Raw genomic sequence first — 17,889 nt, forward strand, 5'->3', positions numbered from 1 at the left:
GGCGGAGTGAGGTAGAAGAGACCCCAGGTGCGGTGGAAGGTCCCTTTAAAACTCATATCAATATGGCAAGAAATCTACCCAAGCCTGATATAATTCTATTTCTCTACTTTAAACTATTGCTAAGATACATAAAAGTGCTGACATTTGTGTAATACCTAATAAAATTCAATTGTACGATATTGGGGAAACGTCGAACAATTGGGAAAGCGTGCAAAACCTAACAAAATCTGGCGATCCCTTGGCAGGAATTTACTAAACGATGGTGTTTGTTTGGGTTTTTACAAGATCCTAAGATGGATCTATTTTGCTGGTACATCGGTGCAAGAAGGATACCCGTAAGGGATTGCAGGCAACTTTGTAAAGACTGTCATTAGTCACTGTGCTTCAGAATGGCTCTCTCAACTACTGACGTAGGTAGAGCCCTGGAGAAGCAATTGCATAAGTTCAGTGGAACGAATGAAGTCGAGGCGATTTTTACAGTAATTATAAAAACTAATATGCAGTGGTGGCGTTCAATCCAAAGGAAGGTGGATGACAAAGTAATTTCATTGGAAAAGGGCAGCCAACAGTTGGTTTATGCTGCCTTGGTTTGCGTGCTAAAGATTGAGCAGCTAATAATGGATCTAGACAAACAACTTAACCTGAAACAACTGCAAACCGTTGACCTGGAAAACGAACTTAGCCAGACAATGCAGAATCTCGAGGCACAGCTCACAAGGGCATAGAACCTGGCAAGTACGCCGCAGTAGCAGCAAGCTGACAGGTGTCTCAGCTGAATTCGCAGTTGGTCAGGAGAGATGAAGGATAGATATACAGAATTAGAAAGCGAGATTGAATTGTTGAACAAAATTTTGGAAGTTGTGAGATGAGCTTTATGGGAAATAATGACCAAACCAGCGAGGGAGGCTGATCATAACCAATGTGCACCTAAGGTCTACGAGCTCCGAGACAAACTGGGACGGCAGAATGATGTGGTTGCAGCAGTTCCAATGGTTCAGGGTGTAGACGGATACAACCTCGGGTGGAGCGGGTGCTGGAAGGACAATCTGCCCCTCACCATTACACCGACAGAAAAAAAAACAGAATGAGAAACAAAATCTTCATGGGCAAAGTCATCAATCCCTAGCTAAGTAAAGCAGTTAAGTATAGAGTAAGATTGAAATAAGAAGCGTATAATGTTCTGAAGAATAGTAGTGAGCCTGAGGATTGGTATAACTTCAGAGACCAGCAAAGGATAACCAACAAATTGATGAAAAGGGAAAAATTAGAATATGAGAGAACCCTCGCAAAAAATATAAAAACATGTTGTAATAGCTTCTACAAGTATGTAAAAAGGAAGAGAGCATCAAAGATATAGGTTGGCCCTTTAGGCAGGAGACAGGAGAAATTATTATGCGGAATATGGAAAGGGCAGAAACGTTTATAAACATATTGTATCTGTCTTCACAGTAGAAGAAAAAATAGCATACCAAAAATGGTGAGTAACCAAGTGTCGAATGATTTTGACGAAATCAATGTAATAAATAGAAATATAGAAAACGTTCTAGAAAACCTCATGGGACTATAAGACGACGAGACCCCAGAACCTGACGGGCTACAGCCTAGGGTTCAAAAAGAGGTGGCTGCAGAGATAGCAGATGATTTGGTATTGATCTTCCAAAATTCTTCAGATACTAGAACGGTACCAACGGATTGGAATGAAGCAATGTATCGGAGTTATTCAAGAAACGAGGGAAGAGGAAATTGGAAACTACAGGCCCTTTGCCTGAAATCAGTCATAGGAAAAGTGCTCCAATCCATTGTTGAGGAAGTGGTATCAGGGCGCTGAGAGAATCATTTCACGATTACGCAAAATTATGCTGGTTTTATGAAAGGGAAATCGTGCTTGACAAATTTATTATAATTTTATTGAGCATCTAACGAGCAGGATAGGTTAAGGCAAACCAGTGGATTTGGTGTATCTGCATTTCCTAGAGGCGTTCGGTAAGGTGCCACATAAAAGTTGGCACACAAGATAAAGGCTCATGGTTTTGCGGGTATTATCTTAGAATGGATAAAGGATTGGTTAATGGACAGGATACAGTGAGTATGGCTAAACAGGTCTTTTTCGGGTTGGTACCTAGTGGGGTGCATCAAAGATCAGAGGTGTGGCTGCAGCTATATACTGTCTATATTAATTAACTAGATGAAGGGACCGAGTGTAATGTATCCATGTTTTCTGACGATACAAATCTACGTGGAACATTAAGCTGTGAGAAGAATACAACACGTCTGCAAACGGATATAGATCAATTCAGTGAGTGGGCAGTAAGGTGGCAAATGGAATATAATGTGAGGCAATGTGATATTATGCACTTTGGGAAAAGGAATAGAAAAACAGTATACGTTTAATTGATGAGAACATTTTAAAAGTGTGTTCAGAGTGATTTTGGTGTCCATCCAAGCATCACACAACTCTAACAAGCAATAACAGCAAGCAATAAGGAAGGCAAATGTCATGTTGGCCTTTATTGAAAAATTGTTTGAGTATAAGGGTAATTACATTTTTCTCCAATTGTTCAGGACCTTGATGTGACCATACTTGGTGTACTGGGCACCGTTTTTTTCTCCGTATCTAAGGAAGGATATACTTGACTTAGAGGCATTGCAGCGGATTGATCCTGGAGATGAGAGGGCTGTCCAATGATGAGAGATTGTGTAGAATGGGTCTATACTCTGGACCTTAGAAGAATGACAGGTGATCTTCTCGAAACATACCAGATTCTGAAGGGGTTTGTTAGGATAGATGCTGAGAGATTGTTTCCCCTGGCTGGTGTGACTGGAACAAGGTAGTCTTGTCTCAGGATAAGGGATAGACCAGTTAAGTCAGCGATGTCAGTCAGAGGATTGTGAAACTTTGGAATCGTCTGCCACATAAAGCTGTGGATGCTGAGTTTTTGATTATAATGAAGGCTGAGATAGATACATTTTTGGGCTCGAGGTGAATCATGGAATATGGCGATCAATAGGGAAAGTAAAGTTTAGGTGGATGATCCGCCATGATCTCATTGAATGGCAGAGCAGGCTTGAGGATCTTTATAAGGAAATAAGCACATAAAGATTCGAAGCAGGATCAGGCTTTTAGTACCCTCGAACCTGCTCCGCCATTCAATAATGTCATGGCTGATCTCCGGCCACAACTCCACTTGCCTGCATTCTCAACATATCCTTAGATTACATCATTATCCAAAAATCTATCGATCTCTGTCTTGAAAATATTCAAGGAGTTAGCATCCACAGCCATCTGGGCTAGCGAATTCCAAAGATGCACCACCATTGGAATGAAGAAATTTCTTCTCATCTCTGTGCTAAATGGCCGACCCCTTATTCGGGTACCCTGACCCCTGGTTCTCGACTCACCAGCCAGAGCAAATATTTTCCCTGCACTAGCGCTGTAAAAATTCTGTATGTTTCTTGTAGGTCACCTCTTGTTTTTCTTAACTCGAGAGAATATAGGCCTAGCCTACTCAATCTCGCCGCAAATGACAGCCCCCCCTTCCCCCTCCCAATTCCGTCAATCAATCTAGTGAACTTTCGTTGCTTTTCCTGTATGGCAACTATATCCGTCCTTAAATAAGGAGAACGAAACTGCACACAGTACTCCAGGAGGTGCTGTCTCACCAGGACCCTATACAATTGCAGTAACATGTCTTTACTTCTGCTCCAATTTCTTAGGTACACATTTTCTACGATCCGAATCATGTTGAGAAGGGGCCAATGCCCATTAATGTGGTAACAAAGCATACAATCACATACCAGAGTGGGAGAAACTCAACAGTGCGCGAATCATTGCTGGTAGCAGCCGATGCTATGCTAGCCTTGGTCCCGCACCTTGACAACATAAAAACAGGGAATCAGAAAACAAGTTGGTGAGACGACTGTTCAAAAGTCAAAAGGAAATTAAATTTAAGTTGAACCGACACTGAAGCTGCCAGCTTCTGTCCCAACAAAAAAAAGCGTAAAATTTACTGATTGAAAGGAACTTTAAACGCTGCTAAATTTCCGTTTGTGTGGAACTATATGTTAAAGTGCAGAATTATTATTTTTAATTTGGATGTGGAAAGGTCGAGACCCCATCCAGGAAGAGTTTGATCAATAAGAAGTAAACAATTAATGTAAATTGTGTTGAAAGACAAACTATATATTAATCTATAATTAAATAAAGAAAGGAGGAATGGAAAGGATTCGGTCACTTTTCCACTTTCAGTGTAGTGCCTCTTTAAACAAAAGCCTTTATGAATGATTCGAAGCTTGAAGCTGAGGGAAGCGCCGTTCCAGGAAGAGCATCAGCTGATAGGCCAGGGGAAATTACCCACACTGGATTACCAATAACAACTTGACAAAGAGGAATATATAACATGACGCTCAACCATCTCGTGTGTATTAGATTTGTACACTCGCAAAAGTTTGCCCGGTAAAGCATACTTGCAGTGTCCAGTACGATTACATACGGGGAAACCGATCCTTCATTGGACTGATTGTCAGAGTGCCCTTTATTTGACCAGGGAAGCTTGCCATCCCTGTGTTTCTGGTCGAAAACATACGGGTGATACAGTGCTAGCTAATATCAAAGCATAAACTAGCCCCAGCAAATGTTACTGTGATTAATCATTATACTTGGGTGGTCCCAGACTGATCGGGCTGCACGCCTACACAATAAACTGGGTTTTGCCCTTATGAGGTAACCGAACAGTAGGTTCCTGTTTGTTCGATTACCTGGGCTTCAGCGAGTACTAAATGCAAAATTTCAGCAGAAGCTTGAAGGAGATATCTATTCAACCATTGCTATTATGGAAACGGACGCTACTAATTCATTACTACTACAATTAGCATGCTTTTCGGATCGAACAGGATCTTTCCCATTAAAACCCCCAGTTATGGTTCACACCAATCAACATGATTTACTCAATATCAGAATCAATGCAAAAGGCAACTGACAGAATATGGGAAAGTTAATTATTAGCTGCAACATTATGTGGCACGATTCGGGCACGATGTTCCCCTGTTGTCTGAGGACTTCAGTGAGCTCCCGAGCCGACTGAACTTTTCCCTGAAGCATTTCTAACTGTTGGAGCAGGACAACTCGAGAATAGGTACCGAAATTGACAGCATAGTCTACGAATCGCATTTGTGGGTTATAGGCCTCAATAAATAAACTCACCTTTGGGATCGAATTGCCTCGCAGGTTCTTGCAATACTTCATCTCACGATGATTCTATATTTAATGTATGTAACACGTTTCTTTCAACTACATTGAAAAAGCTGAAACGCCAGTTAGAAGATTCACGAGGGAAATAAATGAGTGGTCAGACAGGAATTCGCAACATCTATGCAGAGATTGAAAGACTATTACATTATATGTTAAATCTATATTGGATCTGTATTTTGTGAGATCACTTTCCAATTCACCAACAATGTATCTGACGTCTACTAACAGAGTCTAAGCACTTATCAACCTCACAAACGCATGCATGTTAAACATGTCAGTAATACATAGTTCTTTATATGATAATCTTGTATATGTCAATCAAACAATGATATAGTTGTGAAAAAAACTAAAATTTCTCAACTTTTCAAAACTGTGATAAAAATAAGCATTCTGTATTCATACATTTAATACAATGTGAGAAGCAACTGCCTGGTCTTGGGACTACAAAATACAAAGGAAAATAATAATTTCATCATCATCATTGCAGTCCATCGAAATCGAGGAAGATTTGCTTCTACTCTCAAAGTTAGTTCTCAGGTCACTGTGCAGTCCAATACGAGAATTACAATCTCTCTCACAGCTGGGACAGTCAGTCGTTGAAGGAAAGGTTGGTTTGCGACATGCACCTTCCGCTGCCTGCGCTTTTTTTTCTGCATGCTCTCGACGACGAGACTCGAGATGCTCAGTACCATTCCGGATGCTATTCCTGCAGTCAGGGCGGTCTTTGGACACGGATTCTCATGTGTCGGGTATCAAGGAGGCTGTGAGGGTGTCCTTGAAAACTTTCCTCTGCCCACCTGGGGATACCTTGCCGTGAAGTAGTTCCGAGTAGAGCGCTTGATTTGGTAGTCTTGTGTTAGGCATGCGGCAATGTGGCCCGCCCAAAAGTGCTGGTCGAGTGTGGTCAGTGCTTCGATGCTGGGGATGTTGGGCTGATGGAGAACACTGATGCTGGTGAGTCTATCCTCCCAGGGGATTGTAGGATATTGCAGAGACATCGGTTGAGGCATTTCTAAAGCGATTTGATGTGCCTACTGTACATAGTCCACGTCTCTGAACCATATAGGAGGGCGGGTATCACTACAGCATTGTAGACCAGAAGCATTGTATAAGATTTGAGGGCCTGATCTTCGAACAATCCCTTGCTCAGGCAGCAAAAGGCTGCCCTGGCACACGGTAGGCGATGTTGAAACTCGCGGTCGATACCAACACAGAAAAAAGCCAATTACATTAATGTATATATTTAAAAGTTTTTAAAAAGAAATACATTTAAAATTTATTGTAAAAAATTTAATTGAATTTGTTTTAAGTAAAAAAATAATAAATTAATTACCTACATATTTTTTGATTGAACTTAGCTTTTGTCTCTCGATGGATAGCATTTGATATCAGGTAGAGCATGCAGTAAATAGCCAGACACACAGTAAGCCCATGGTGGAAGACAAGCTACGCGGGGATTTGGGCTGCAATAGCGATCTTATAAAGTGGCGTGTGTTTTCTGCTGTTATTCAGATATGCAATGTCAGGAGCCGTGCTGTGAAAGAGGTCAAAAGCAATAGAGTCCAGTACAGGTAGAACAGAAAAAGCACAGTTATTGTGAAAGTTACAAAGCAGGGATATATACATAACATATATATATATATATATATTATATATATAAAGTCAGTCGGTCAGTTATGTCTTGAATTGTGCTGAATTGATTTGATTTCAGTTGAATTTGAAAATAATGGTGAGGAGGTCATCATCTCGTGCCACCCAAACTCAAGTCGAGGCTGAATTCCCTATGTTTCTCACTTGGATATATTGCCTTCTTTCAGATGTGGAACAGCAAATTCCTACAGCAGATTCTTCCACTGTCAGACAGTCCTCGAAGGTGTGTCCAATCAAATCAGCATGGCACAAAGTTGCATGTAATGCTTTTTTTCTCACATGACATGAAATGCACAGTAAGATCACACAGCACGATTGCACTCGCTATCTCTCATACACAAACTCACAAACAAACTACAATTTCTGCATCCTCCACAGGCAGTTTTTGAAATTTGACATGTGAAATCCGGGACAGATAGCACATCCTTTTTAAACAGACACAGAATGATCCGGGACTGATAGCACACTCTTTTAAACAGACAGAGAATGATCCCAGACATCCGGCACAGCGCCTTAAAAGGGATACGGAAACAGAATGAATAAAAACAGATAATTCTGTAAAACTCAGCAGGTCATGCAGAATCTGTGGATGAAGAACCCGGTTTCACGTTCTGTCGGATAATCATTCCGATATTTTAGGAAAAAGTTAAAGATTACCGATTTTTTCAAACAGCAACAGCGCCTGGAAAAAATAGGCAGCGAAAAAGGACAAAGCGGAAGGTCTGTGATAGAGTGGCGCTCAGGAGTGATTAAATAATAAATGAATGGGAAAAGGCAATGTGCGTGGTAATCCGGCAATAAAAAAATGATGGTCCAGAGGAGATGTTAGTGGGAACTGCAGAACCATTACCAAACAATGGGAGCGGTGCATATGATCCGATTTGTTGAACGTAATTTTGAGGCAGGAAGACTATAACATGCATAATATAGGGTGTGAATGCCTTTTAATAAGAACATAAGAACGTAAGAATTAGGAACAGGAGTAGGCCATCGAGCCCCTCGAGCCTGCTCCGCCATTCAAGAAGATCATGGCTGATCTGGTCGTGGACTCAGCTCCACTTACCCGCCCTCTCCCCTTAACCCTTAATTCCCTTATTGCTTAAAAATCTATCTAACTTTGACTTGAAAACGTTCAATGAGCCAGCCTCAACTGCTTCCTTGGGCAGAGAATTCCACAGATTCACAACCCTCTGGGAGAAGAAATTCTTTCTCAACTCGGTTTTAAATTGGCTCCCCAGTATTTTGAGGCTGTGCCCCCTAGTTCTAGTCTCCCCGACCAGTGGAAACAACCTCTCTGCCTCTATCTTGTCTATCCCTTTGATGATTTTCAATGTTACTATAAGATCACCCGTCATCCTTCTGAACTCCAACGAGTAAAGACCCTGTCTACTCAATCTATCATCATAAGGTAATCCCTTCATTTCTCGAATCAGCCTAGTGAATCGTCTCTGTACCCCCTCCAAAGCTAGTATATCCTTCCTTAAGTAAGGTGACCAAAACTGCACGCAGTAGTCCAGGTGCGACCTTACCAATACCTTGTACAATTACAGCAAGTCCTCTCTGCTTTTTTACTCCATCCCTTTCGCAATGAAGGCCAACATTCCATTTGCCTTCCTGATTCCCTGATGCACCTGCATACTAACCTTTTGGGATTCATGCACAAGGACCCCCAGGTCCCTCTGCACCACAGCATGTTGTAATTTCTACCAATTCAAATAATATTCCCTTTTACTGTTTTTCTTCCCAAGGTGGATGACCTCACACTTTCCGACATTGTATTCCATCTGCCAAACCTTAGCCCATTCGCTTAACCTATCCAAATCTCCGTGCAGCCTCTCTGAGTCCTCTACACAACCCGCTTTCCCACTAATCTTAGTGTCATCTGCAAATTTTGTTTCACTACACTCTGTCCCCTCTTCTAGGTCATCTATGTATATTGTAAACAGTTGTGGTCCCAGTACTGATCCCTGTGGCACACCACTAACCACTGATTTCCAACCGGAACAGGACGCATTTATCCCGACGCTCTGCTTTCTGTTCGCCAGCCAATTATCTATCCATGATAATACATTTCTTCTGACTCCGCGTACCTTTGTCTTCTGCAGTAACCTTTTGTGTGGCACCTTCTCGAATGCCTTTTGGAAATCTAAGTACACCATATCCATCGGTACACCTCTATCCACCATGCTCGTTATATCCTCAAAGAATTCCAGTAAGTTAGTTAAACATGATTTCCCTTTCATGAATCCATGCTGCATCTGCTTGATTGCACTATTCCTATCCAGATGTCCCGCTATTTCTTCCTTAATGATAGTTTCAAGCATTTTCCCCACTACAGATGTTAAACTAACCGATATATAATTACCTGCCTTTTGCCTGCCCTTTTTTTTAAACAAGAGCGTTAAATTAGCTGCTCTCCAATCCGCTGGTACCTCCCCAGAGTCCAGGAAATTTTGGTAGATTATAACGAATGCATCTGCTATAACTTCCGCCATCTCTTTTAATACCCTGGGATGCATTTCATCAGGACCAGGCGATTGTCTAGCTTCAGTCCCATTAACCTGTCCAGCACTACTCCCTGGTGAAAGTGATCATCTCAAGGTCCACCCTTCCCACATTCCTATGACCAGCAATTTTTGGCATGGTTTGTGTGTCTTCCACTGTGAAGACGGAAGCAAAATAATTGTTTAAGGTCTCAGCCATTTCCACATTTCCCATTATTAAATCCCCCTTTTCATCTTCTAAGGGACCAACATTTACTTTAGTCACTCTTTTCCATTTTATATATCTGTAAATCTTTTACTATCTGTTTATATGTTTTGCGCAAGTTTACCTTCGTAATCTCTCTTCCTTTTCTTTATTGCTTTTTTAATCATTCTTTGCTGTTGCTTAAAATTTTCCCAATCCTCTAGTTTCCCACTAACCTTGGCCACCTTATACGCATTGGTCTTTGATTTGATACTTTCCTTTATTTCCTTGGTTATCCACGACTGGTTATCTCTTCTCTTGCCGCCCTTCTTTTTCACTGGAATATATTTTTGTTGCGTATCATGAAAGAGCTCCTTAAAAGTCATCCACTGTTCCTCAATTGTGCCACCCTTTAGTCCTTGTTTCCAGTCTAATTTAGCCAACTCTGCCCTCATCCCACTTTAGTCCCGTTTGTTTAAACATAGTATGCTCGTTTCTGACACAACCTCCTCATCCTCAATCTGTATTACAAATTCAACCATATTGTGATCACTCATTCCGAGAGGATCTTTTACGAGGAGATCGTTTATTTTTCCTGTCTCGTTTCACAGGACGAGATCCAAAATGGCTTGCTCCCATGTAGGCTCTGTTACATACTGTTCTAAGAAACAATCCTGTATCCATTCTATGAATTCCTCCTCCAGGCTACCCCCTGCGATTTGATTTGACCAATCGAAATGTATGTTAAAATCTCCCACAACTACTGCCGTTCCTTTTTCACATGCCTCCATTATTCCCTTGATAATTGCCCGCCCCACCGTGAAGTTATTATTTGGGGGCCTATAACCTACGCCGATCAGTGACTTTTTCCCCTTACTATCTCTAATCTCCACCCACAATGATTCAACATTTTGTTCATTGGAGCCAATATCATCCCTCATAACTGCCCTGATATCATCCTTTATTAACATAGCTACCCCACCTCCTTTCCCTTCTTGCCTAACTTTCTGAATCGTCAGATACCCCTGTATGTTTAATTCCCAGTCTTGGCCACCTTGCAACCATATATCTGTAATGGCTACCAAATCATACCCTTTTGTAATGATTTGTGCCGACAACTCATTTACTTTATTTCGAATGCTGCGTGCATTTAGGTTGAGTTTTTTCATCCTCGTTTTTAAACCATGATTTTTAGTTTTTACCCCTCCTGCTGCCCTTTTATATTCAGTGGCCCTTTTTGTTTCTTGCCTTTGGTTTCTCTGCCCTCCACTTTTACTCTTCTCTTTTCTGTCTTTTGTTTTTGTCTTCTTTTCTTTCCCTATATCTCCCTGTATTGGTTCCCATCCCCCTGCCATATTAGTTTAACTCCTCACCATCAGCACTAGCAAACACTCCCCCTCGGACATTGGTTCCTTTCCTGCCCAAGTGCAGACCGTCCGGTTTGTACTGGTCCCACCTCCCCCAGAAACTGTTCCAATACCCCTCGAATTTGATTCCTCCCTGCTGCACCACTGCTCAAGCCATGTATTCATCTGTGCTATCCTGCGATTCCTACTCTGACTCGCACGTGGCACTGGTAGCAATCCCGCGATTACTACTTTTGAGGTCCTACTTTTTAATTTAACTCCTAGCTCCTTAAATTCGTCTTGTTGGAACTTATCCCTTTTTTTACCTATGTCGTTGGTAGCAATGTGCACCACGACAACTGGCTGTTCGACCTCCCTTTTCAGAATGTCCTGCACTGGCTCGGAGACATCCTTCACCCTTGCACCAGGGAGGCAACATACCATCCTGGAGTCTCGATTGCGGCCGCAGACACGCCTATTTATTCCCCTTATGATTGAATCCCCTATCACTATCGCTCTCCCACTCTTTTTTATGCCCTCCTGTACAGCACAGCCAGCCACGGTGCCATGAACCTGGCTGCTGTTGCGCGCCACTGATGAGTCATCTCCGTCAACAGCACTCAAAGCAGTGTATCTGTTTTGCAGGGTGATGAGCAGATGGGAACCCTGCACTACCTTATTTGTACTACTCTTCCTGCTGGTCTTCCATTCTTTAGCTGGATGTGGATTCTTCTCATGCGGTAAGACCAACTCACCTCACGTGCAACTTATGTCATTCTCAGCATCGTGGATGCTCCAGAGTGAATCTACCCTCAACTCCAATTCCGCAACGCGGTCCATCAGGAGATGGAGGCAGATAAACTTCCTGCACACGTAGTCGTCAGGGACACCGGAAGCGTCCCTGAGTTCTCACATGGCACAGGAGGAGCATATCACGTGACCGAGCTCTCCTGCCATCCCTTAAGCCTGAGATACCCTTAAATTGGTAATAACAATGTTAGTTTACTTACAGATATAATAAATAAAAAGAAAAGCTACTTACCAATGACCAGCCAATCACTTACCCCATTGGCTGTGACTTCACGTTTTGATTCCTTTCTACTTTTTTTTTGCTTTCTCTCCCACTGTAGCTGCACAAATACGCCTTTATAGGCCGCTCCGACACTGCTCCCGCCTCTCACCAACTGCTGCTGGCTCTCGAGCTCCCGCTGGGCCTTTATAGGCCGCTCCGACCCTGCTCCCACCTCTCACCAACTGCCGCTTCTAATCAGACTTCTATTCAGCTTAGCCACCCCGGATTGATTTACTGTACGGTTTGAATTCGGCAACCAATGGACTAATTGAAAAGCCAGCTTCTTACATCTTTTCAGCGCTAGGGAAACAGGACGCACTCAGATTCAGGGCAGAGTGTGTTTCACGATGACATGGAGATTGTCGCTGAATGTATGTTTATCCCAATTGAGGTGAGCTAATGCGTGTCGAAAGGAAGATACACTGATCAAGTATTGGCCAGAACCAAACACAGGTTTACATTTTCCAATGAGACACAGAGCCGACTACATCTGAGACACTTTACTCAGTTGTGTGAATTTCACTTTGCTCCTGGGAAACTCTGGGATTTGGACGCTGTGGGAACAAGGCGCGAAATCACACGTTTCAATTTGAAATATATCTGTTTGTTCACATGTCGACCGGCTGTGAGAAGTGGAACTTTGACTAAAAGATGGGGCGTGGGGGGTTCATCCAGGATTTAAAGTCGGGACCGCTCGCATTTCAATTGTGAAAATTCCTAATCGAGAATCATACCCTTAGAACAACTTTCCGTCGACAGTGAGGATTGTAGTTCTCAGTTTCTGACGGTAGTGTAGATAGTTATTCGGCCCATCATTCCTGTGCTGTCTCTCATAGACCCATCTATTTCGTCCCCCTCTCCATAGTCCTGCTAATATTTTCCCTTTGATGAATATATTATTAATTTGAGAGATGACATGACCAAAGTGCAGCATCCTTGTCCGCAAAAGGTGAATTTGGCCATGAGGTTAAATGTGATTGACAAAAAGAACAGAGAACTCAAATATTTACCAGAATACGACAGGGACGGGACTCGAAGCCCCCGGTGCAGAACACAATAGAGTAGCAGTCCATTGCCTGAACCCCTGGGCCTCCACGTCTCCTTTTGAAAAAAACATCAGCCAATCAATCTCCTGTTTTTTGCATCCACGCAGAAAAGATATGCAAGAAAGTCCACTTCACCGGTTATCCTGCTTGTGCAACCAGCTCGACAATGATGCAAACGTGCCATTAGCTTCTTAAAGCAGACAGCCTTCCTTCAATTCAGTTGAGTGATTGTACGACATGTTTGGTTTTGCGGCAGAATCACAAAAATAATTAACTAACCACACAGAATTCGAACCTGAAATCTTCTAAAAACGTCGTGGTTATAACTGAAGTCAGATGCCTTATCGATTAGGCTATGCGGCCGCTGCCGTCAGTGCAAAATTTGTTGCTGTGTATATTGGGAGCAAATTCGGGGCCACTGCAATGTCAATGAGTGGCTTTCGGAAAAGACGAGCATTTTGCGAGTAAATGAACAAATGCACTACGATCTGTGTGCACACCGGAGCACCCAAGCCCAATGCAATTTGGAACACAAAAGTTTAACAATTCGCTCACCACAGCTGAAATCCCACGCCTTATAAAACTATACAGGATGATCCGGGATTATGAGAAAATTGGTTTTGAAGGAACAGATTATGACGCGGAACTGACAACCATCCCTTTTAAACAGACACAAAATGATCCGCGACTGCAAGCACATCCCTTTTACACAGATGCAGAATGACCGTTGACTGACAGCAGTTAGAACATAAGAAAATAAGAATTAGGAACAGGAGTAGGGCATCTAGCCCCTCGAGCCTGCTCCGCCATTCAAAAAGATCATGGCTGATCGGGCCGTGGACTCAGCTCCACTTACTCGCCCGCTCCCCAGAATCATTAATTCCCTTATTGGTTGAACATCGATCTATCTGTGATTTGAATATATTCAATGAGCTAGCCTCAACTGCTTCATTGGGCAGAGAATTCCACTGATTCACAACCCTCTGGGAGAAGAAATTCCTTCTCAACTCGGTTTTAAATTGGCTCCCCCGTATTTTGAGGCTGAGCCCCCTAGTTCTAGTGTCCCCAACCAGTGGAAAGAACCTCTCTGCCTCTATCTTGTCTATCCCTTTCATTATTTTAAATGTTTCTATAAGATCACCCCTCATCCTTCTTAACTCCAACGAGTAAAGAACCCAGCCTACTCAATCTATCATCACTAGATAACCCCCACATCTCTGGAATCAGCCTAGTGAATTGTCTCTGTCCCCCCTCCAAGGCTAGTATATCCTTCCTTAAATAAGGTGACCAAAACTGCATGCAGTACTCCAGTTGCGGCCTCACCAACTCCCTGTACATTTGCAGCAGGACCTCCCTGCTTTTTTACTCTATCCCTCTCGCAATGAAGGCCAACATTCCATTCGCCTTCCTGATTACCTGCTGCACCTGCAAACTAACTTTTTGGGATCCATGCCCAAGGACCCCCAGATCCCACAGCACCGCAGCATGTTGCAATCTCTCCCCATTCAAATAATATTCCCTTTTACTGTTTTTTGTTCCAAGGTGGCTGATCTCACATTTTCCGACATTGTATTCCAAATGCCAAACCTTAGCCCATTCGCTTAATCTATCTAAATCTCTTTGTAGCCTCTCTGTGTCCTCTACACAACCCGCTTTCCACTAATCTTTGTGTCATCTGCAAATTTTGTTAAACTACACTCTGTCCCCTCTTCCAGGTCATCTATGTATATTGTAAACAGTTGTGGTCCCATCACCGATCTCTGTGGCACACCACTAACCACTGATTTCCAACCCGAAAAGGACGCATTTATCCCGACACTCTGCTTTTTGTTGGCCAGCCAATATTCTATCCATGCGAATACATTTCCTCTGAATCCGCGTACCTTTATCTTCTGCAATAACATTTTGCGTGGCGCCTTACCGAATGCCTTTTGGAAATCTAAATACACCACATCCATCGGTACACCTCTATCCACCATGCACGTTATATCCTCAAAGAATTCCAGTAAATTAGTTAAACATGATTTCCCCTTTAAGAATCCATGTTGCATCTGCTTGATTGCACTATTCCTATCTAGTTGTCCCGCTGTTTCTTCCTTAATGATAGCTTCAAGCATTTTCCCCACTACAGATGTAAAACTAACCGGCCTATAGTTACCTGCCTTTTGTCTGCCCCCTTTTCTAAACAGAGGCGTTACATTAGCTGCTTTCCAATCCGTTGGTCACTCCCCAGAGTCCAGAAAATTGTTGTAGATTATAACGAATGCATGTGCTATAACTTCCGCCATCTCTTTTAATACCCTGGGATGCATTTCATCAGGACCAGGGGACTTGTCTACCGTGAATCCCATTAGCCTGTCCAGCACTACCGCCCTAGTGATGGTGGTTGTCTCAAGGTCCTCCCTTCCCACATTCCTGTGACCAGCAATTTTTGGCATGGTTTTTGTGTCTTCCACTGTGAAGACCGAAGGAAAATAATTGTTTAAGGTCTCAGCCATTTCCACATTTCCCATTATTAAATCCCCCTTCTCATCTTCTAAGAGACCAACATTTACTTTAGTCACTCTCTTCCGTTTTATATATCGGTAAAAGCTTTTACTATCTGTTTTTTATGTTTTGTGCAAGTTTACTTTCGTAATCTATCTTTCCTTTCTTTATTGCTTTTTTAGTCATTCTTTGCTGTCGTTTAAAATTTTCCCAATTTTCTAGTTTCCCGCTAATCTTGGCCACCTTATACGCATTGTTTTTAATTTGATACTCTACTTTATTTCCTTGGTTATCCACAGCTGGTTATCCCTTCTCTTACCGCCCTTCTTTTCACTGGAATATATTTTTGTTCAGCATTATGAAAGAGATGCTTTAAAGTCCTCCACTGTTCCTCAATTGTGCCACAATTTTGTCTGTGTTCCCAGTCTACTTTAGTTACCTCTGCTCTCATCCCACTGTCGTCCCCTTTGTTTAAGCATAGTACGCTCGTTTGAGACACTACTTCCTCACACTCAATCTGTATTACAAATTGCACCATACTGTGATCACTCATTCCGAGAGGATCTTTGACGAGGAGATCATTTATTATTCCTGTCTCATTATACAGGACCAGATCTAAGATAGCTTGCTCCCTTGTAGGTTCTTTAGCATACTGTTCTCAGAAACAATCCCGTATACATTCTAGGAATTCCTCCTCAAGGCTACCCCGTGCGATTTGATTTGACCAATCGATTTGTAGATTAAAATCCCACATGATTACTGCCGTTCCTTTTTCACATGCCTCTATTATTCCCTTGATTATTGTCCGCCCCACCGTGAAGTTATTATTTGGGGGCCTATAAACTACGCCCACCAGTAACTTTTTCTCCTTAGTATCTCTAATCTCCACCCACAATGATTCAACATTTTGTACATTAGAGCCAATATCATCTCTCACAACTGCCCTTATATCATTCTTTATTATCAGAGCTACCCCACCTCTTTCCCTTCTTGTCTATCCTTCCGAATTGTCCGATACCCCTGTATGTTTAATGTCCAGGATTGGCCACCCTGCAACCACGTTTCTGTAAAATCTACCAAATCATACCCATTCGTAATGATTTGTGCCGTCAACTCATTTGCATTATTTCGAATGCTGCATGCGTTTAGGTAGAGTGTTTAATACTAGTTTTTAAACCATGATTTTAGTTTTAACCCCTCCTGCAGCTCCTTTATATTCATACATATTGTCCCTTCCTATCACCTTGTGGTTTACACTTACCCCAGTGCTACACTGCTCTGTTGCCTCCTGCCTTTTATATTCTTTCTTGGGGTCCTGTTCATCTGCGCTCTCACCCACTACAACAAGCTCAGAGCCCTCTCCTGTGTTCCGACTACTCCTCGCATTGAGGCACCGAGCTTTCACGCTTGCCTTTTTATTATACTTTGAACCTTTAGAATTTTGCTGTACATTGGCCCTTTCAAAAGAATAAAGTGAGATTTCAATCATCCCTGAAGGCAATTGTGCAGTGGAGCTCAGGACCACGCGGGCCTGGGACGGTCATTGAAGCCCCAGGTAATGGACAGGCAGGAAGGAAGGAGGGACGTAAACCAACCCCGAAAAAAGCCAATTAAAAAATAGACCTATTTAAATGTTTTATAAGTGATAAATTATAATTTCATTTTAAAAAGTTTGAATTTGATTTGTTTTAAATGAATAAGTAATTAACAATCTATATATTTTTCAATTGCACTTAGCCTGTTTGTCTGCATGGATAGCATTGGAAATTAGGGGAAGCAGGCAGTAAATACCCACACACACAGTAAGCCCATGCTGGAAGACAAGCTACGTGGGAAGATTTGGGCTGCAACAGCGATTGTTTGAAGTGGCGTGTGTCCTTCTGCTGTTTTTCAGATATGCAATGTCAGGATCTGACAGCAGCTGCTTGTACTGTGAAAGAGGTCAAAGGCAATAGAGGCCAGAACAGGTAGAACAGAAAAACATATTTCTTTTGTGAAATTTAAGAAGCAGAAATTTCTACATTAAACAAAGTCAATCAGTCCTGTAATGTCTTGATCTGATTTGATTTTGGAAATAATTGAATTGGAGGGCTGGGGGTGGAGGTCATCATGGCACGCAGCCCACAAGCAAGCCCTGGCTGAAATCGCTATCTTTCTAACTTATGTATTTAGCTTTTTTTCACATGTGGAATGGCATAATTCCATAGCAGCTTCTTCCCCGTCAGAACAAGGAATGTTCAATAAAATCAGCATGGCTTCAAGTGGCATATTTCCCTTTTTCCCTACATGACATGAAATGCACAGTATGCGCTTTTGCACGCTCTCTATCTCGCTCACTCACACACACACACA

Source organism: Pristiophorus japonicus, unplaced genomic scaffold (assembly GCF_044704955.1).
Source record: "Pristiophorus japonicus isolate sPriJap1 unplaced genomic scaffold, sPriJap1.hap1 HAP1_SCAFFOLD_244, whole genome shotgun sequence".
Classification (NCBI taxonomy): domain Eukaryota; kingdom Metazoa; phylum Chordata; class Chondrichthyes; family Pristiophoridae; genus Pristiophorus; species Pristiophorus japonicus.